Source organism: Bos javanicus, chromosome 2, assembly GCF_032452875.1.
Source record: "Bos javanicus breed banteng chromosome 2, ARS-OSU_banteng_1.0, whole genome shotgun sequence".
NCBI classification, from domain to species: Eukaryota; Metazoa; Chordata; class Mammalia; order Artiodactyla; family Bovidae; genus Bos; species Bos javanicus.
In genome coordinates, this window is record NC_083869.1 from 15,920,460 (window position 1) to 15,937,798 (window position 17,339).

A 17,339-nucleotide genomic window follows, 5' to 3' on the forward strand; every position below is an offset into this window, starting at 1 on the left:
CAAATTATTGGAAGAGGGCAGACTTTTAGAGAAGGTTTCAAAGATTTCTTTTTGTAATAATTGTGCATTTAGGGAAGCATTGTCATGTATGTCTTGCAAATGAAATTTAATTTGCTCCCAGTTGTAGGCACTATAGTTGAACTGAACAGGGGTGATACCAAATTGAGTAGAATTCCAATCACATTTTAATATTATTTGTTTTTGTAAATCTATTAATTGATCTCCGACCCATTTGACAGCTGTTTTTAGTTCCTGTATTTCATCCTGAATTTCCTCATCTATCTGAGCCTGAGTGGCCCACATAGTATGGGCATCTTTGGTCTAATTTTGAATAAAGTTTTGTGTTTGAAATGAAGTTTGCGAGGCCTGCGACAGCAGCAGTAGTGTAAATGGCTATTAATCTCAAAATGTCAAGAATTAACCATCCAATGAATTGTTTAGATCACCGGAGTAATTTAGTGAGTTGTTGGGAGACAAGTCCTGCCATGGGACCCTCTTTCTAGGGGTTCATATTTCAAAGAAACAGAGGAATTAAAACAAGTATACAATTTGTAATCGATATAAGTCACAAAACATTGAGTCTTATTAAATTGTAAGTTCTCTATAGCTATAACAGAAGGAAGAGGAACATAAGCTTGTATAAAATATGAATGACTATAACGAAAGGAATAGTTACTATGAGCTGAAGAGCAAGCCCTGCAGAACCACACCAGCCACAGTTGTGTCGTCAGGGACCAGCAGTTGAAGCGCTCCTGGCCCTTCTGGCTCTCGTTTGTTGTATTGCTTTCGTAGAGTTCCACAAAAGTGTCCCACCCGCCGTTCTCTTGGATCCAAGGCTTGAGGTGGTTATTTAGGTAAGTGGCCATTGAAGTTGTGACCTGACTCACCAATATGTGTATCTCCTTGTCTATGCTTATCATGCATAGTGTCCCACTGAAGGAGAAAAAGGCCACAACGTGACCCCACTTCACCCTGTCCCGGAAGAGTTCATTTATTACCTGTTCAAAGCTCTGACATGCTGTCCCTGGGGTGATGCGGAGCTGGGACGTCAGGTCGCTGAATGTCTGTTGGTACCAAAGTTTAAACTCATTGCTTGCCTCCCTCAGGGCTTGCTTTACTGTTGTCATAGGGATCATTTTCCGGGCATCCAAGCTTCTGCTGTGGCCAGTGGCTCCATTCACTGTGGGGCTATCTGCCAGGTGCCAGGATGGGTTGCCACTGATCCACTGGGGGTTTCCATATCTGACTCTCTCCCTTCTGGGGTCTCAGTTCTGTGTTCTTTCATACCACTAAACTGACTCCAGCTGTATCCTTTCTGGGAAAGCTTGTAAGAGAGAAGGTCAACCACTAGTTCCCGATTGCTCTGAGACATTTTTATAATAAGGATGGGTTCCACCAGTCTATTGTCTAAAATACCTGTAGTAAAAAAGGTGGTTAGGTATATAGGTCCAATAAGTATGATTAATTAATTCAGCTTGAGCGGCGGGGGGGTGTGGGGGGGTTGGGGGGGGTTGGGGGGGTGGGAAGCAAAAGCAAGCAAAGCAAGCATAGCAACAAAAATATTTTCCGGATTCCGAGGCATTCTCTGTTGTGAAAACAGATTTTTAGCTTGATTAGTTAGGGTTTTTGTTTATCCCTAGGTAAGGAGATCATAAGGTCGATGACGTTGAGGGCGGTGTTTCTTGGAGATTTTTAGAGTCGCCATGGTTTGTATTGGAATTTTTTCTTCCCTGGAATTTTGTCGTTTCTTTTTTATTTTGAACACCAGAGCTCTCCTGCGGCGGATCTTCTGAAGATGGAGTCAACTGATTCTTGTTGGATTTATCTGGATAAATACAAGCATACCCTTTTCCCTGTAAGATTAATTTCCCAGATTTCCATTGTTTAGTTAGCCTATCTTGATACCAAATGGGCAGAGAAAGAGAAGTGTCTTTCAATTCCTAGAAATGTTTTTCTGCTTATGTCAAGATAACTGTTTGTGGTAAGTTTTAAAAAATTTAAAATAAATAAAGCTGTATTAACAATAGTTATAGGATTAAAGAATATCTTGCTACATAAAACTCAACAATATTACATCATAAGGAAGGATGCCATTCTTCCTTTTTTTAAAATCGGTGGTTGGTTCTTCAGCAGATGGTTGGGATTCTGGTGTGCTTATGAGAGGAGGTGAGCTGAATGTCCTTCTACTGCACCATTTTGTCTCTTTCTTCAAAACTTAGCTCTTTTAATAGAGAAGAATAATTTTAAGTAATCAAAGACTGCAAGTAATCAATTCTTCCTTCCTCCGCTCTACTTTAGTCGTGTCTGTTGGGCTGACGCCTTCTGAGAAGTGAACCCAGTTTTCAGGTGGTGGCAGTGCTTTACCCTTGATGGTTCCTCTTCAGAGAGAACGGCGTTACTCTTTTACTAATGGATAAAATAAGGGCAGAGAGTTAAATCAGACTCCTTTTGTTACCTTAGTCTTTCTAACTTTAAAACTTGTACTCTTTAATCATAATGCAATATTTTTTAGCTATACTTCCAAAGTTTCTTAGAAAAATGCAGTGAAAAACATGGTATTAAGAGCCAAGAGACACTGTATTTTCATACACACTTACACAAAATTTATTCTCTGAATCTGGGCAAGTAGTTTCAACTTTCTGGCTCTCAGTTTTCTCAACTTTAAAAATGAAGGGTTAATCTTGACTTTTAAAATCTTTCCTTGAGTAATAATTTTAGGACTATCTAAAAATACAGAGAGAAATATAATTTGGAATTTCAAGGTAGGAGGGGATTTCTGCGTAGTTCTTGGAGCTCAATCTGTAATAGTGGAGCTAGTAGTGGCAGTGCCAAGTGAGAATGAATTAAGTCGGCTGTTTCAGATCTCTCATTTTTTATCTTTAATGTTAATCACCAGATGTAGCTTTCCAAACACCGATTTCTGAATACACAGGTTATGTGACTCATGGAGTAGCTCCAATAAGACTTGAGAGGGTCAAGGATGAAACGACAATAAATGGAAACCAGACATTGGGTTTTAATGTGGGAGGTGCGTGTGGATATATGTGCAGGAAATCTGCTGCTCCAAGTATGCTACAGGGTTATTATATACTTGATGCTTCGTTAAATGGTGAACATCAAGAGTTACTATCCAATTAAACTCACCTATGTAACATCATTTATGATTGTTTCATTATTTTGTGCCAATCATCTTCATAGACAATGCTTTGCCCATCAGCCCATTTATATTATTTTATGTTCCAAACGCTCCAATTTTCTGAAAGGAGGAACATATTGCCATATGAAAAGATAATGGATCTGTACATCTGCTGAGTATTCTTATTCTCACAGAACAACTTCATATGTACAACAAAAATAATTCAACATGAGTTCTATGATTTTTTTCTGTAGCTCTCCTTAGCTGCTATCTTTCTTTAAAACTATATTATATAAATATCTAGGATTGAACAAACCAATTTTTAACAGACATTTACTGCAATTTCATAAACCTTTGTAAAACACCTAAAATTTGCCTGGATTGGTGGTAGGTTTTGGAGGGGATAATAGTGTATTGCATAAATGGGCTCTGCTAGAAATATAGGTACATGTTAAAATAGTGAGTCTGCATATATAAACATTTTTTCCTAAAAGTTTTTTAATGATACTATATACACCATAGTCTCTTTTTTCCTTATGTATTAATTTTCTGGATAGATGGATTAAATAAATTTAATAAGTTTCTTTGCTGTAAGAATTTTTCCTTTAAAGTTATGAGAAGCCTAGACAGCATACTAAAAAGCAGAGACATTACTTTACCAACAAAGGTCAGTCTAGTCAAAGCTATGGTTTTTCCAGTAGTCATGTATGGATGTGAGAGTTGGACCATAAAGAAAGTTGAGTGCCAAAAAATTGATGCTTTTGAATTGTGGTGTTGGAGAAGACTCTTGAAAGTTCCTTGGACTGCAAGAAGATCCAACCAGTCAATCCTAAAGGAAATCAGTCCTGAATACGCATCGGAAGGACTGATGTTGAAGCTGAAACTCCAATACTTTGGCCACCTGATGCAAAGAACTGACTCACTTTCCAAGACCCCGATGCTGGGAAAGATTGAACGCAGGAGAAGAAGGGGATGACAGAAGATGAGATGGTTGGATGGCATCACCAACTCAATGGACATGAGTTTGAGCAAGCTCCAGGAGTTGGTGTTGGACAGGGAGGCCTGGCATGCTGCAGTCCATGGGGTTGCAAAGAGTTGGACATGACTGAGCAACTTAACTAAACTGCATTATTAATCTTTAAGAAGACTTTTAGTATGTACTATTTGCCAAACTTGTTTACCCTTTGAACTTTTTTTCTTTTATACTAAACATAAGTCATTGAATATTCTATGAACTGGATTTTGTATAATGGTATATAAACAAATTTATTTTCACTATCCATATTCAAAGTCTAAATTACTGTAAAGAAGGATTATTCAAGAAGATTCATAGGGAAAATGAAATTAGCCAAGATTGGATTTTCAGGTTGTTCGAGATTTATATTCATTCTTTTTACAGACAACTTTTATATACAAGAAAGGAAAAGGTGGTAATTATGTGACTCCTTATTCTTTTCCCTTTTATTCTTCCTTTCTCCTCTGCTAACTGGTCCGAGTGTTGATATTTACAGGACTCTGATCCAACTCTAGGAAGGCAATTGTCAAAGGAATTAATCCAAAAAAGCAAGCAAGCAATTTGTACAAAAATATTTATAACAGTACTATCTTAAGCAGTGAAAAAAGAGAAAAAATTTAAGGCCATAAATTTGGAGACAGTTAAGAAATCTACAATGGAATACCACAGTCAGTTCAATTCAGTTCAGTCACTCAGTAGTGTCTGACTCTTTGCGACCCCATGAATCGCAGCACACTAGGCCTCCCTGTCCATCACCAACTCCTGGAGTTCACCCAAATTCATGTGCATCGAGCCGGTGATGCCATCCAGCCATCTCATCCTCTGTCATCCCCTTCTCCTCCTGCCCCCAATCCCTCCCTGCATCAGGGTCTTTTCCAATGAGTTAACTCTTCGCATGAGGTGGCCAAAGTATTGGAGTTTCAGCCTCAGCATCAGTCCTTCCAATGAACACCCAGGGCTGGTCTCCTTTAGGATGGACTGGTTGGATCTCCTACCACAAGGGCACTGCAAAAGATAGACATGTGACAAATGTGCTATAAGGTTTTGTATGTTAAAAAATATCAGTCAAAAGTATGAATCCAAGATCATAGAAAGAAAGAAAGTGTGTGAGTCGCTCAGTCATGTCTGACTCTTTGCTACCCCATGTGCTGTAGCCCACCAGGCTTCTCTGTTCATGGAATTCTCCAGGCAAAAATACTGGAGTGGGTTACCATTCCTTTCTCCAGGGGCTCTTCCTGACCCAGGGATCGAACCTGGGGCTCCTGCATTGCAAGTGGATTCTTTACCATCTGGAGCCTGCCGATTACAATCTAAATTAGAGAGCTCGAAGTGTTATGTGGAAAATATAGTGGTGTATTTAATCATTTTTTGCATTAGGTTTTTGTTGTTTGGAATAATAATCGTAAAAGGAAAAAATGTCATCTAGTTTACCTCTCTGTCCAAGTTGGGTTTCGAAAGCAAATATGGACATGGGCTTTGGAATGAGAGATATGAAAGGAAGCAGAAGAAGCAAGGCTGAGCATCAGGAGAAATTGAACCAATGCAGAGCAATGTATCTTGGACCAATCCAGCAAGAGTTATGCAGGAATACTGCCCTTCAGAACTGTTTGCCTTAGATTGAAATGTTGAGGGCCCTTCAACTCCTGTTCTGCTCATCCAGCAGATATGGGCAGCCCTGAGAGGGGTGTGATGTCAGGGAAGGTGTTCTTTATACCTAAGGAGGACCCTGAAGGAAGTGAAAGGTGGGAGCAATGATGACTACATTCCCCAGAACCAAGTAGCAAGGGTTCTTGAAAGGATTCTGGCAGAGCATCTCTGAATTTACCAAATATCCCTATTACCAAATTCTGTCAAATTACACTCAAATAACCTGAGACAGAAGCCATTACCAAAAGATTTTTTTTTTTCTTCTAGTTTTTGGAGGCTTTCCTTAGTGGCAATTCGATAATGATTCCCCTTGCAGTAGTTTTAGTTCAAATTCTCAAATTGTTCTATGGTGTTCCAGACTGGAGTTACTACAGATTATACAGCAGGGTCCAAATGCCAGGCAGAGATGAAGATGAAGCTAGTATTTAACAACAACGGTCAGAAAACGTTTGGCTCTGTTGAGACGGTAACATTCACAGTCACATTTTTGACACTTTGCAGAGGAATAACTGTGATTAGTTTGGGTGGAGCAGAGATGATCCTCACTCATTTTTTGTACCATTTTTCTCTCAGTTGTTCCCTGGGCAGCTACCTCCTTCACAGAACCCAGAGAATTTCCTTTATTCTATTTGTTGCTTACTAATTAATGCAAAAATCCATGATCAGAAAAATACCAACATTTTTAAGAAGGATGAGTGACAGAGCCACGCTGAACCACGTTAGAACCAGAGGTAAGAGAGAAAAACCTACAACATTGGCCTTATTTTTATTTAAAATTTTGACACTTTGTTCACCGTGGAGTTTTTGCACAAATTTTAAATTTTAAAAACACTGCATTAGAATGTGATTTCTCTGAATTACTGAGGTCCTGGCACTCCTAAATTTTGCACTTTGTACTTACTTCACCCTAGTCCCAGTCCTGGTAATTTAAAAACCCTCTTTGTACAAAGTTTCTGATTGTTCCCGGTTGGCGTTGGGAAGGCATTGGTCTATTAAAGGATGAATTCTCCATTACTAGAAGTGAAACATAATACTCAGAGGCAGTAGTTTTGTATAATAAGTGAAAGCTTTCAAATAGCCTGTAGAGTTTCTCTTATACATCAAGCAGAAAGCTCTCAGTTTCTAGAATATCAGACATACTTTTTGTAACTCAGGGGGCTCATGGCCCTGCCATGTTTAAATCATTCTCACTCATTAGCCTGATGGTGAAACTCTGTGCTATTTATCTTGGCCTTCTCCCATTTTCTAGTACCCTCAACTCCCAAGAAGGTATTAAATTTTCATTTTGGATACTGAAAAAAAAAAAGTGGCATTCTGAAGTAAGAAATAGATAAACCAATAAGTATTTGGGATATTTCCTTTTACTTTAGCATTTGTTGTTATGTGAAGAGTATAATCTTGACCATACAAATAATGTCACCAATCTCTATAAATTTTATAACAAAATTGTACTTAATAGTATCTAAACAGTATCTAAAAATGACCAGCTATTATGTTTAGTACTGGGACATCTTTAGTACATTAGGACATCTCTATTGAATACTAAAAGATATATTTGAATTATATTATGAAATTTGGGGTAGAAAGACAGGAACCCATATGTAATACAGACAGCAGTGAGTATTTACTTCTTTTCCAGTTGCATTTTTTTAATGCTAAGCTGATATTAAAGCATGTAATGGAAAGGCGCACCAGAGGATGGGAAGGCCTCTCCTTTCTATTTGAGTCCTGAATGTAACTGGGCTATCTTGAGACTTCTCTCTTTTATCCTGTCACATCCAAAATAAACTAATGTGCCACACCAAATAAAACAGAAAAACGTCTTGAAAAGCAATGGAAAACTTTATTACATTTTATTGAGGTTTCCCTGGAGAGTAACCTCATCATGCAAAATTCTTGGCAGGATAAATCACAGCTAGAATCAAGATTTCTTAGAGAAATATCAAATATGCAGATGATACTACCCTAATGGCAGAAAGCAAAGGGGAACTAAAGAGCCTCTTGATGAAGGTAAAATGGGAGAGTGAAAAAGCTGGCTTAAAACTCAACTTTCAAAAAACTAAGATCATGGCAGCCAGTCCCCATCACTTTATGGCAAATAGATGGGAAAAACGTGAAAACAGTGGCAGATTTTATTTTCTTGGGCTCCAAAATTATTGTGAATGGTGAATGTAGCCATGAAATTAAAAGATGCTTGCTCCTTGGAAGAAAAGCTATGACAAACCTAGACAGCATATTCAAAAGCAGAGACATCGCTTTGCTGACAAAGATCTGTATAGTAAAAGCTATACAATCATCATGTACAGATGTGAGAGTTGGACCATAAAGAAGGCTGAGCACTGAACAATTGGTACTTTCAAATTGTGGTGCTAGAGAAAGACTCTTGAGAGTCCCTTGGACTGCAAGGAGATCAAACCAGTCAGCCTTAAAGGACATCAACCTTGAATATACATTGGAAGGACTGATGCTAAAGCTGAAGCTCCAATACCTCGATGAATTGAATGCAAAGAGCTGACTCATTGGAAAAGACCCTGCTGCTGGGAAAGATTGAGGGTAGAAGGAAAAGGAGGTGACAGAGGATGAGATGATTGGATGGCCTCACCAACTCAATGGACATGAATTTGAGCAAACTCCGGGAGACAGTGAAGGACAGGGAAGCCTGGTGTGTTGCAGTCCATGGGGTTGCAAAGAGTCAGACTTGACTCAGTAATCAAAGAACATCGAGGTTACTCTGGGGAGTATTAAACAAACATCACACAGGAAAACATATTAAAATTTCCTTTACACATATTTAGTTCAGCCCAATCGCTCAGTCACGTATATTGGGTTGACCAAAACATTTGTTTGGGTTTTTTGTAAGATGTTATGAACAAACTTTTTGGCCAACCCAATATTTCCCTTAAATCCCTGCCTTTCTTGTAATCACACGTTTTTGTTTCCCCAGCTCCCAACCAGAGCTCTCTGCTTCTGAGTTAGATTCTCCCTGGCTCTTCTATGTCAATCCCAAATTCTCTGTTCCCCCCACTTTTTTGTTCCCTATTTTAATACTTTAAGGGCCTTTTGTTTGTTCCTTCTTTGCTCCCTACATTTTATTCTGTTGCACAGCAAAATCACTCTCTTTATCTGACTTTTTTTCGTTCTTTATCCGTACTTATAACCTCCAGCACCACTACCACCTACATCAGCATAATGAAGAAGTATAGTTGAGCAACTAAAAGTCTTTCTTTCACAAGCAGGAGAAGAGGAAAGATGGTGAACATTTGACTTTTAATGTTTTGACTTCTTTTATTACATCATTTTTTTCTGGTGATTGCTATCTTGTTTCACAGAGTTTAGGTCAGGAGCAAGTATCTAGATTCTACTGAGATCTACAGAGCTGATTGAACATTTATAATTGATATATATTTACACTCAAACATTAGTATACAGTATTTTTATGCCAAATTTATAATGTATTATTTGATATGTAGACTTAGAGTAGATCCTATGTTTTTAGCATCCTTTTCATAGTTACTATGGTTATAGCATTTTTGGTCAGTTGTGTCCAAATCTTTGTCACCCCCGGGACTGTAGCCTGCCAGGCTCCTCCATCCATGGGATTTTCCAGGCAAGAATACTGAAATAGGTTGCCATTTCCTTCTCTAGGGGATCTTCCCAACCCAGGGATCGAACCCAGTTTCCAACATTGCAGGCAGATTATTTACCATCTGAGCCACCTGGGAAACCCCATAGTCACTGGATATGGTTAAATCTGACACCAAAGAAGCTACATGTGTTAATTTTTTTGTTGTAGTTGTGAGATTTTACACAACTGATGTTCATGTCAAGCTTCTGCCTTCCCCAAGTCAGTGCTTCACATATTTCTAAGCTGTCCTTGGGGGCTATGGTCAGGCAAGCTGTTGGAAGACTATGAATGTATATGATACTCATCAAGCTCTTCTGTCCGAACAGGACCAGTGCCCAGTGAAATGTGTTTAAAACCATTTTTACTCAACCCATTACTCTAGACATCTTCACAATATCAGGGGAAGGCAAATAACATTCCTATTTATTATGTGATAGTTTTAGGAGTAACCAATAATTTGGCCACCTGATGCAAAGGGCTGAATCATTAGAGAAGACCCTGATGCTGGGAAAGGTTGAGGGCAGGAGGAGAAGGGGACAACACAGGATGAGATGGTTGGATGACATCCCTGACTCAATGGACATGAGTTTGAGCAAGCTCCGAGAGATGGTAAAGGACAGGGAAGCCTGGTGTGCTGCAGTTCATGGGGTCACAAAGAGTCGGACATGACTGAGCAACTGAATAACAACAACAATAGTGAGAGGCTTTGAATTGGCTTTTGTTATTTGGACAAAGGAGCCTGACAGGCTACAGTCCATGGGGTCGCAAAGAGTTGGATATGACTGAGCGACTAAGCACAGCACACAGCATTTGCTTTTAATTTTTATTGTCAATTTTTGTATTAGTCATGGTACAATCAGGGGGTGGGAACCACGACAGCAGTTTGTCCAGGTAAATATAAGTATAAATGATTATCAATTAGATATAGGATGGCTAACTACTATAAGAGATAATAGAGAACTCAAAGTTATTCTGAGTAGCAGCTATAGAAAGAAGGACTCTTGGGACTTAGCAAAATACAAGGAAAAAAGGGAGTTCTGGAAGAAAGGATCTCTTAACAGGTGAGAGTCAGATCCCTGATGGTTGTGGCTTCTGCACAAACATGCTACCTGATGCTGGGCTGAAGGGGAACGTAGATGGAGGTCATCAACTGCTGCAAAACTATAAGAATTTCCACTACTGGGAGAACTTCTAGGACACTGTCCCATATCACCCTTCTCCAACACACACACACACTGATTTTCTCACCATAGCATAAGAAACAGCCCTGGAAGAAGAAAACCTCTCTCCTTCCTTCAGCCTTGCAGTCTCTCCCAGCTTCTTGCATTGGCAGGACCTAACACCAAGCTAGCTTGCAAATAAGAAATGTGGTCTGCAAAGCCCAGTTCTGGTATCACAAAGCAGGGCCAAAAGAATGTGTGAGATAAAAGGTAATAAATTAGGAACTAGAATGACCCAATTCATCATTGCCACTAAAGGAAGTTAACTCACTAAGCAGTATGACCTCACTTCTAGCATTTTTAATTTGGTTCATGATAGCTTGGATAACATTTAAGATATCAACAAACTTATAAATGAAGTTTCTCAAATTTATACTAATTTTTATGACTTGTATGATTCAGAAGAGAAGGCATTTTAGATTAGCCATTGCTCATTTGTAAACATCATAAAATCAAGGAATGTGACTGTGGGAAAATTTTTCAGCGATCAAGCCTAGACAGAGCATTCCATTATATATGTGAATGCTGACTATAGTTCACCATCTAAATTCCTTTTGAATACTCACTCATAATAACCAGAGTTTAGTTCATGAGCTGATCAACCACTTTTTTAAAATCTAGAAAGTTTTCATTTTCACAAAGTTTCTCCTTACTCTATGCCAAAATCTGCTTCTTCTTAACTGCCTGCCACTGGGCCTCATTCTGTCATATGGAATGTACTAAAAGCTTCTGTTAAAACCATTATGACAGCCCTCCAAGTATTTGAAAGTTCTGTCTTATCTTGTCTCTAACTGTGTTCATTAACCATTCTTCTTGTGGCAGCTTCTGTACCCCTACATCACCAAAGTCATGATCTTATAACCTAACCATTTCTTCCTAAAATTTCTTTTTAAATGTAATGCTCAGAAATGAACTTTGTTAATTAGATATGATAGGACTGATTCAAAATACATGTAAAATAATTTTAAGATCTGAATACTATATTTCCATGAATGCTGCCTTAAGATTTAACTGGCTTTTTCAATAATTACATCACATTTTTGCTTCAATTAGCAAAACTAAAGCAAACTTCTCCCCCTCACCCCATTATTTAAAAAAAGCTAAGACTCTCTTTTTTCAAGAATCAAGGGGTCATATATATACTACACATGAGAAGATGTTCAACATTGCTAATAGAGAAATGTGAATTAAAACTACAATGAGGTATCACCTCATACTGGTCAGAATGGCCATCACCAAAAAGTCTACAAATAATAAATGCTAGAAGGGGTGTGGAGAAAAGGGAACCCTCCTATACTCTTGGTAGGAGTGTAAATTGGTACACTATGGAGTTCCACTATGGAGAACAGTATGGAGATTCCTTAAAAACCTAAAAATAGAGTTGCCACATGATCCTGCAATCCACTTCTGGGTGAACATCCAGAAAAGACAAAAACTCTAATTTGAAAAGATGCATGCACTCCAATGTTTATAGGAGCACTATTCACAATAGCCAAGACAGGGAAGCAAAGTAATTCATTGAGAGATGAGTGGATAAAGAAGATGTGGTTATATACAATGGAATATTACTCAGCCCTGAAAAAGAATGAAATAATGCCATTTGCAGCAACATGGACAGACCAAGAGCTTATCATATTAAGTGAAGTAAGTCAGAGAGAGACAAATATTGTATGATATCACTTTATGTGGAATCTAAAAAAGAATAAGCAGGTGAACTTGTTTATAGAAAAGAAACAGACTCACAGATACAGAGGGTGGGCTTGTGCTGTCAAAGGAGAAATCTGGGGGGGTTGGGTGGGAGGGATGAACTGGGAGGTTGGGATTGGCATATGCACATTACTATATATAAAATAGATAATCAAAGACCTACTGTATAGCACAGGGAACTATACGCAATACTCTGTAATAACCAATATGGGAAAAGAATCTGAAAAAGTAGATATATGGATGTGTATAACTAAATCACTCTGCTGTATGCTGAAATTAACACAACATTGCGAATCAACTATATACTAATACAAAATAAAAAAATTAAAAATTATACATATATAGCATATCTTATTCTAAGAATAATATCATTTTAAGTACTAAATCATTCTTCACTTCCTCTAAAACAACTCTCTCAATTGGGATGGCAGGAAGAGTCGGGGTAGAAGCTTTCCTTGATCTTCCAAGCCTCCTCATAAGCTTTTAAGATTTATTTGCTTTAGAACTGGGGAAAGCAGAATTTACCTGGGACTACTATGTCAAGAGTGAAAGTTGGATATTAAGCTAAATTATTTTTTAATTCCTTCTCAGGTAGGGTTCATGACATATTTATTTTCTCTATTTTACCTAAGATAATGTGAAACATGCTGGGACACAAATGATCCCTCACAAAGCAGCATTTTGTAATGAGTGCTACTTTCTTTGTTTTGCCTATTCTGGATTTAAAATCTTGATCGTGGCTGTTAGTTAAGATCCAAAGAAGTCCTGAAATCTATTTCTAGTGACATCTGGCAGGGCTATTTTATTTAGTTGAAGGCAAGAAAAGGATTTGTCTGAACATGATAATTCATGCCTAAAATATATTTTAATATATGTATAATGATCATGTAAATGAATGAAATACTTATTTTACTACATGGAAATCTAAGTACTGACAGCAGTGCGTGAGCTGGATTCTCTTAACCTAGAGTTTTGTTCCTTCAGATAGCTGTTGAGAATTCCTTTATCTCCTGCAAGTCTTTGCTTAAACGTTGCCTTATCAATGAGGCTGACGTGAACAACTATTTTTTAAAAAACCCTTTATTTTGTATTGGGGTATAGCTGGGGTATGTTGTGAGAGTTTCAGGTGAACAGCAAAGGGACTCAACCATACATATACATGTATCCATTTTCCCACAAACTCCCCTCCCATTCTGGCTGCCAAATAACATTGAACAGAGTTCCATGTGTTCCACGGACAACAGTAGGTCCTTGTTGTTCATTTTAAATACAGCAGTGTGTACATGTCCATCCCAAACTCCCTAACTATCCCTTCCTTCCTCCACTCCCCTCAACTAGAAAGACTGTGAGTCTCTTTCTGTTTGAACAACTATTTAATATTGTGAATCACCCCTTCTGCCACCTTTTTCTTCCTTTGCCTACTGAACTTTATCTTCTTCCACAGTATTTAGCATTTTCTAACTTACTATATCATTTATATATTCCTTGTGTTTAATGCTTGATGCCAATCATTTCTCCCCTCCTCCTCCTAGCCCCTCATTGTAAGTTCCCTGAGAGGAGGTTATCTTTGTCCCCTTGTTTTCTTTATACCCTGATGTAACACAATAAATATTTGTTGAATTAACAACATTAACTTTCAATCTCTTCTCATAAACTGGTGATAATTATTGCCATTAACGGTATAGCCTTTGTTCTGGTTGGGCTGAATTTTCTTTTTCTCTATTGTCCACATTTTGTAGCTTCTTTTATGTGCAACCCATGTTATTTTACACTTTCAGACTGCCCTGATTGATATTTTTGTTGTTTTAGTCTGTTCTCAAGTTCTGTAAAATTAAATAAAGTACATCTTTTAATTAATTGAACCTGAGGCTTTGCTTGCCTTTGATATGCTCTGCAAAATGCAGACATCTGGCTCAGTCTGCCCTGCAGCTTCTTCTAACTGAATCAGCTCCATCCTCAGCCTTCTTTACTAGTCTCTGGGGGAAGGAAACACTTTATAATTGTCCTCTTTGATAAGAAAAGTCACTTTCTGACCGGAAGCTACAATGACACTCATGTCTTAGGATGCAGTGCTGTGGTACTACCTGTAGAACACCATTAGGCATCCTTTTGGGGCAAGCAGTAACACTGGATCATTACTGCTTAACCATTTCTTCTCTGGCTTCTGACCAACCCAACCACTTTGTGTAAAACCTCCTGCATTAGTTAATTTGGGCTGCTATAACAAACTCGGAGAAGGCAATGGCAACCCACTCCAGTACTCTTGCCTGGAAACTCCCATGGACACAGGAGTCTGGTAGGCTGCAGTCCATGGGGTCGCTAAGAGTCGGACACGACTGAGCGACTTCACTGTCACTTTTCACTTTCATGCATTGGAGAAGGAAATGGCAACCCACTCCAGTGTTCTTGCCTGGAGAATCCCAGGGATGGCGGAGCCTGATAGGCTGCCATCTATGGGGTCGCACAGAGTCGGACACGACTGGAGCGACGCAGCAGCATAACAAACGATAGGCTTGGTGGCTTTTAAACAGCGTGTTCTCAGTCGTGTTCGACTCTTTACGACCCCAAGGACTGTAGCCCTCCAGGTTCCTCTGTCCATGGAATTTCCCAGGCAAGAATACTGGAGTGGATTTCCATTATCCTGTTCCAGGGGAACAACAGGAATTATTTCTCATGGTTCTTAAGCCTGGAAATCCGAGTTCAACATGCTAGCACTGTTGAGTGCTAGTGAGGACCCTCTTCAAGGTTGTAGACTGCCTACTTCTCATTGTATCCTCTGCTCCAGAGAGCAGCTAAAGGGGAGCAAACTCTCTCTTGACTCTTACAATGCCATGAGAGGTCGACCCACATGGACTCATCTAATTCTAATTACCTTTCAAAGGTCTCACCTCATAATGCCGTTCTTTTAAGGAATACGGTTTCAGCATGAATTTTGAGGGGAGCACAAATAATCAGTCTATAACATCCTCTTCCCCATTAGTCACATTGCTGACCCCTCCATCCTTCAGATATCAATTTAAATGTTATATAATTCCCCCAGAACTTTTCCTGGGCCATTTATGGTGGATAATGACCCTTTATTCAAATACACTGTGTCCTGGTTATTTCTTCATGATACATAACTCATAATATGTATTGTTTATTATCTGTTTTTCCCACTGGACACTGAACTGTAACCTCCAACATGTCTGTTTCATGTGCCCAGTCCAAGGATAGTACTAGAGCAGTCATCCAAAATAAAAATAGATCTGAGGGCATATCAGCATGTTGTCAATTTATAAAACTTATTCAACATATGTGATTCATTGGCCTAAAGTGAAAGTGAAACTGAAGTCGCTCAGTTGTGTCCGACTCTTTGCCATCCCATGGACTGTAGCCTACCAGGCTCCTCAGTCCATGGAATTTTCCAGGCAAGAGTACTGGAGTGGGTGGCCATTTCCTTCTCCAGGGGATCTTCCCAACCCAGGGATCGAACCTGGGTTTCCTGCACTGCAGGCAGATGCTTTACCGTCTGAGCCACCAGGGAAGCCCAGGTTGGCCTATATTGGTGCTTATTTAGGTATAGGTCTGTATCTCTTATCTCTTAGAGACTGGTACTATATACTTCATTTATTTTTATATTTGGTAACTTATTAATGGATACTTTCTGGATTAGAAGCCCAGGACAAACCTGGGAACATTTAGCTGTCTCCATTCCTCATCTTTTTATGATTGTATTTACTGTCTTTATTAAGATGTGGCCATGGATATTTGATGAGGGAGCACCATTGTATATCTATGGGATATTTGTTTTAAGTAATTTGTTGTATATAGAAAATACATTCAACAATTTACATAGATTAGTAATTAAATGTGAACACATTCAATGCAAAAAATTCCTAGCACATACAAATATTGGAAGCATACATATGTTCAATAAATCTTTAAAGAATTGAGTAGTCCATCGCACAACTTATTCTAGAAGGTACACATTTTATAATCTATTTTGAATAAAACAATATGTCTCCATTGCTCTATCTCATTTAACATTAATTCTATGAATTCAGTTTTTTTTTTTTCATTTTTGTTTTTCTTTCACAAAATGAAAGAGTTAATTAGGGGTTAAATAACTTACCCAAGATTTTACAACAAGAAAGCAAGAGAATTGTGAGAAATTGGTCTTAACCATTTTGCCCTACTCTTCTAGTATGTGTGTGTGTGTGTGTGTGTGTGTGTGTTAGTCGCTCAGTCACGTCCAACTCTTTGTGATTCAATTGACTAGCTTACTAGGCTCCTCTGTCCATAGAATTCTCCAGGCAAGAATACTGGAGTGGGTTGCCATCCCCTTCTCCAGGGTATCTTCCCAACCCAGGGATGGAACCTGGGCCTCCTGCATTGCAGGCGGATCCTTTACCATCTAAGTCACCAGCGATGGACAAAATCGCTGAGGGGGCACTCATCTAGAAGATTATTCAAATGATCACTTCCTGGTATCATTTCTTATAAAAGTTAGAAATTTTAGTAGATGGGACACAGAAACAGCATTAAATGAATTTGCTTTACTTTTTTGCTTTGTCTAAAAATGAAGATATGGGTCTTCAAATGAAGAAGGCAGTAAATAGAGTTTTCATATAATTTGAGGACAGCATCCATATTTCCTTCTAGACATTTGAGTCAGGGCTGGGATGGGTAGGACAACGTAGAACCAAATTTGTGAGTTTGTATTCATTGCCTTCTCCAATATTGTTCATCTATCACCTTGCACTCCTGTCAAGTCAAGGTTATGGAATGTCTATTCTGTAGTCCAAATACCATGCACGAAATACCCATAAGTAGTTCGTTTTCATGGGACTAATTCATTTTTATAGCTGTTTCTCTGAGGCCCTAAACAGAACTAACACTGAAGATGGGATTTCCAAGGTGATTATATCTGACAGATAGCCAAAAACATGAGACAGACATTGAAAAATTATAATAACTTGAAATCCAGAGCTAATATTCCTTCACTTC

At 38.6% G+C, this 17,339-nt stretch overlaps 1 pseudogene; it reads right to left on the bottom strand.

The window, feature by feature from the left end:
* Nucleotides 1–617: 617 nt before the first annotated feature.
* LOC133235445 (bcl-2-like protein 1) lies at nt 618–1,372 on the bottom strand (annotated as a pseudogene).
* Between the last annotated feature and the right edge of the window lie 15,967 nt (nt 1,373–17,339).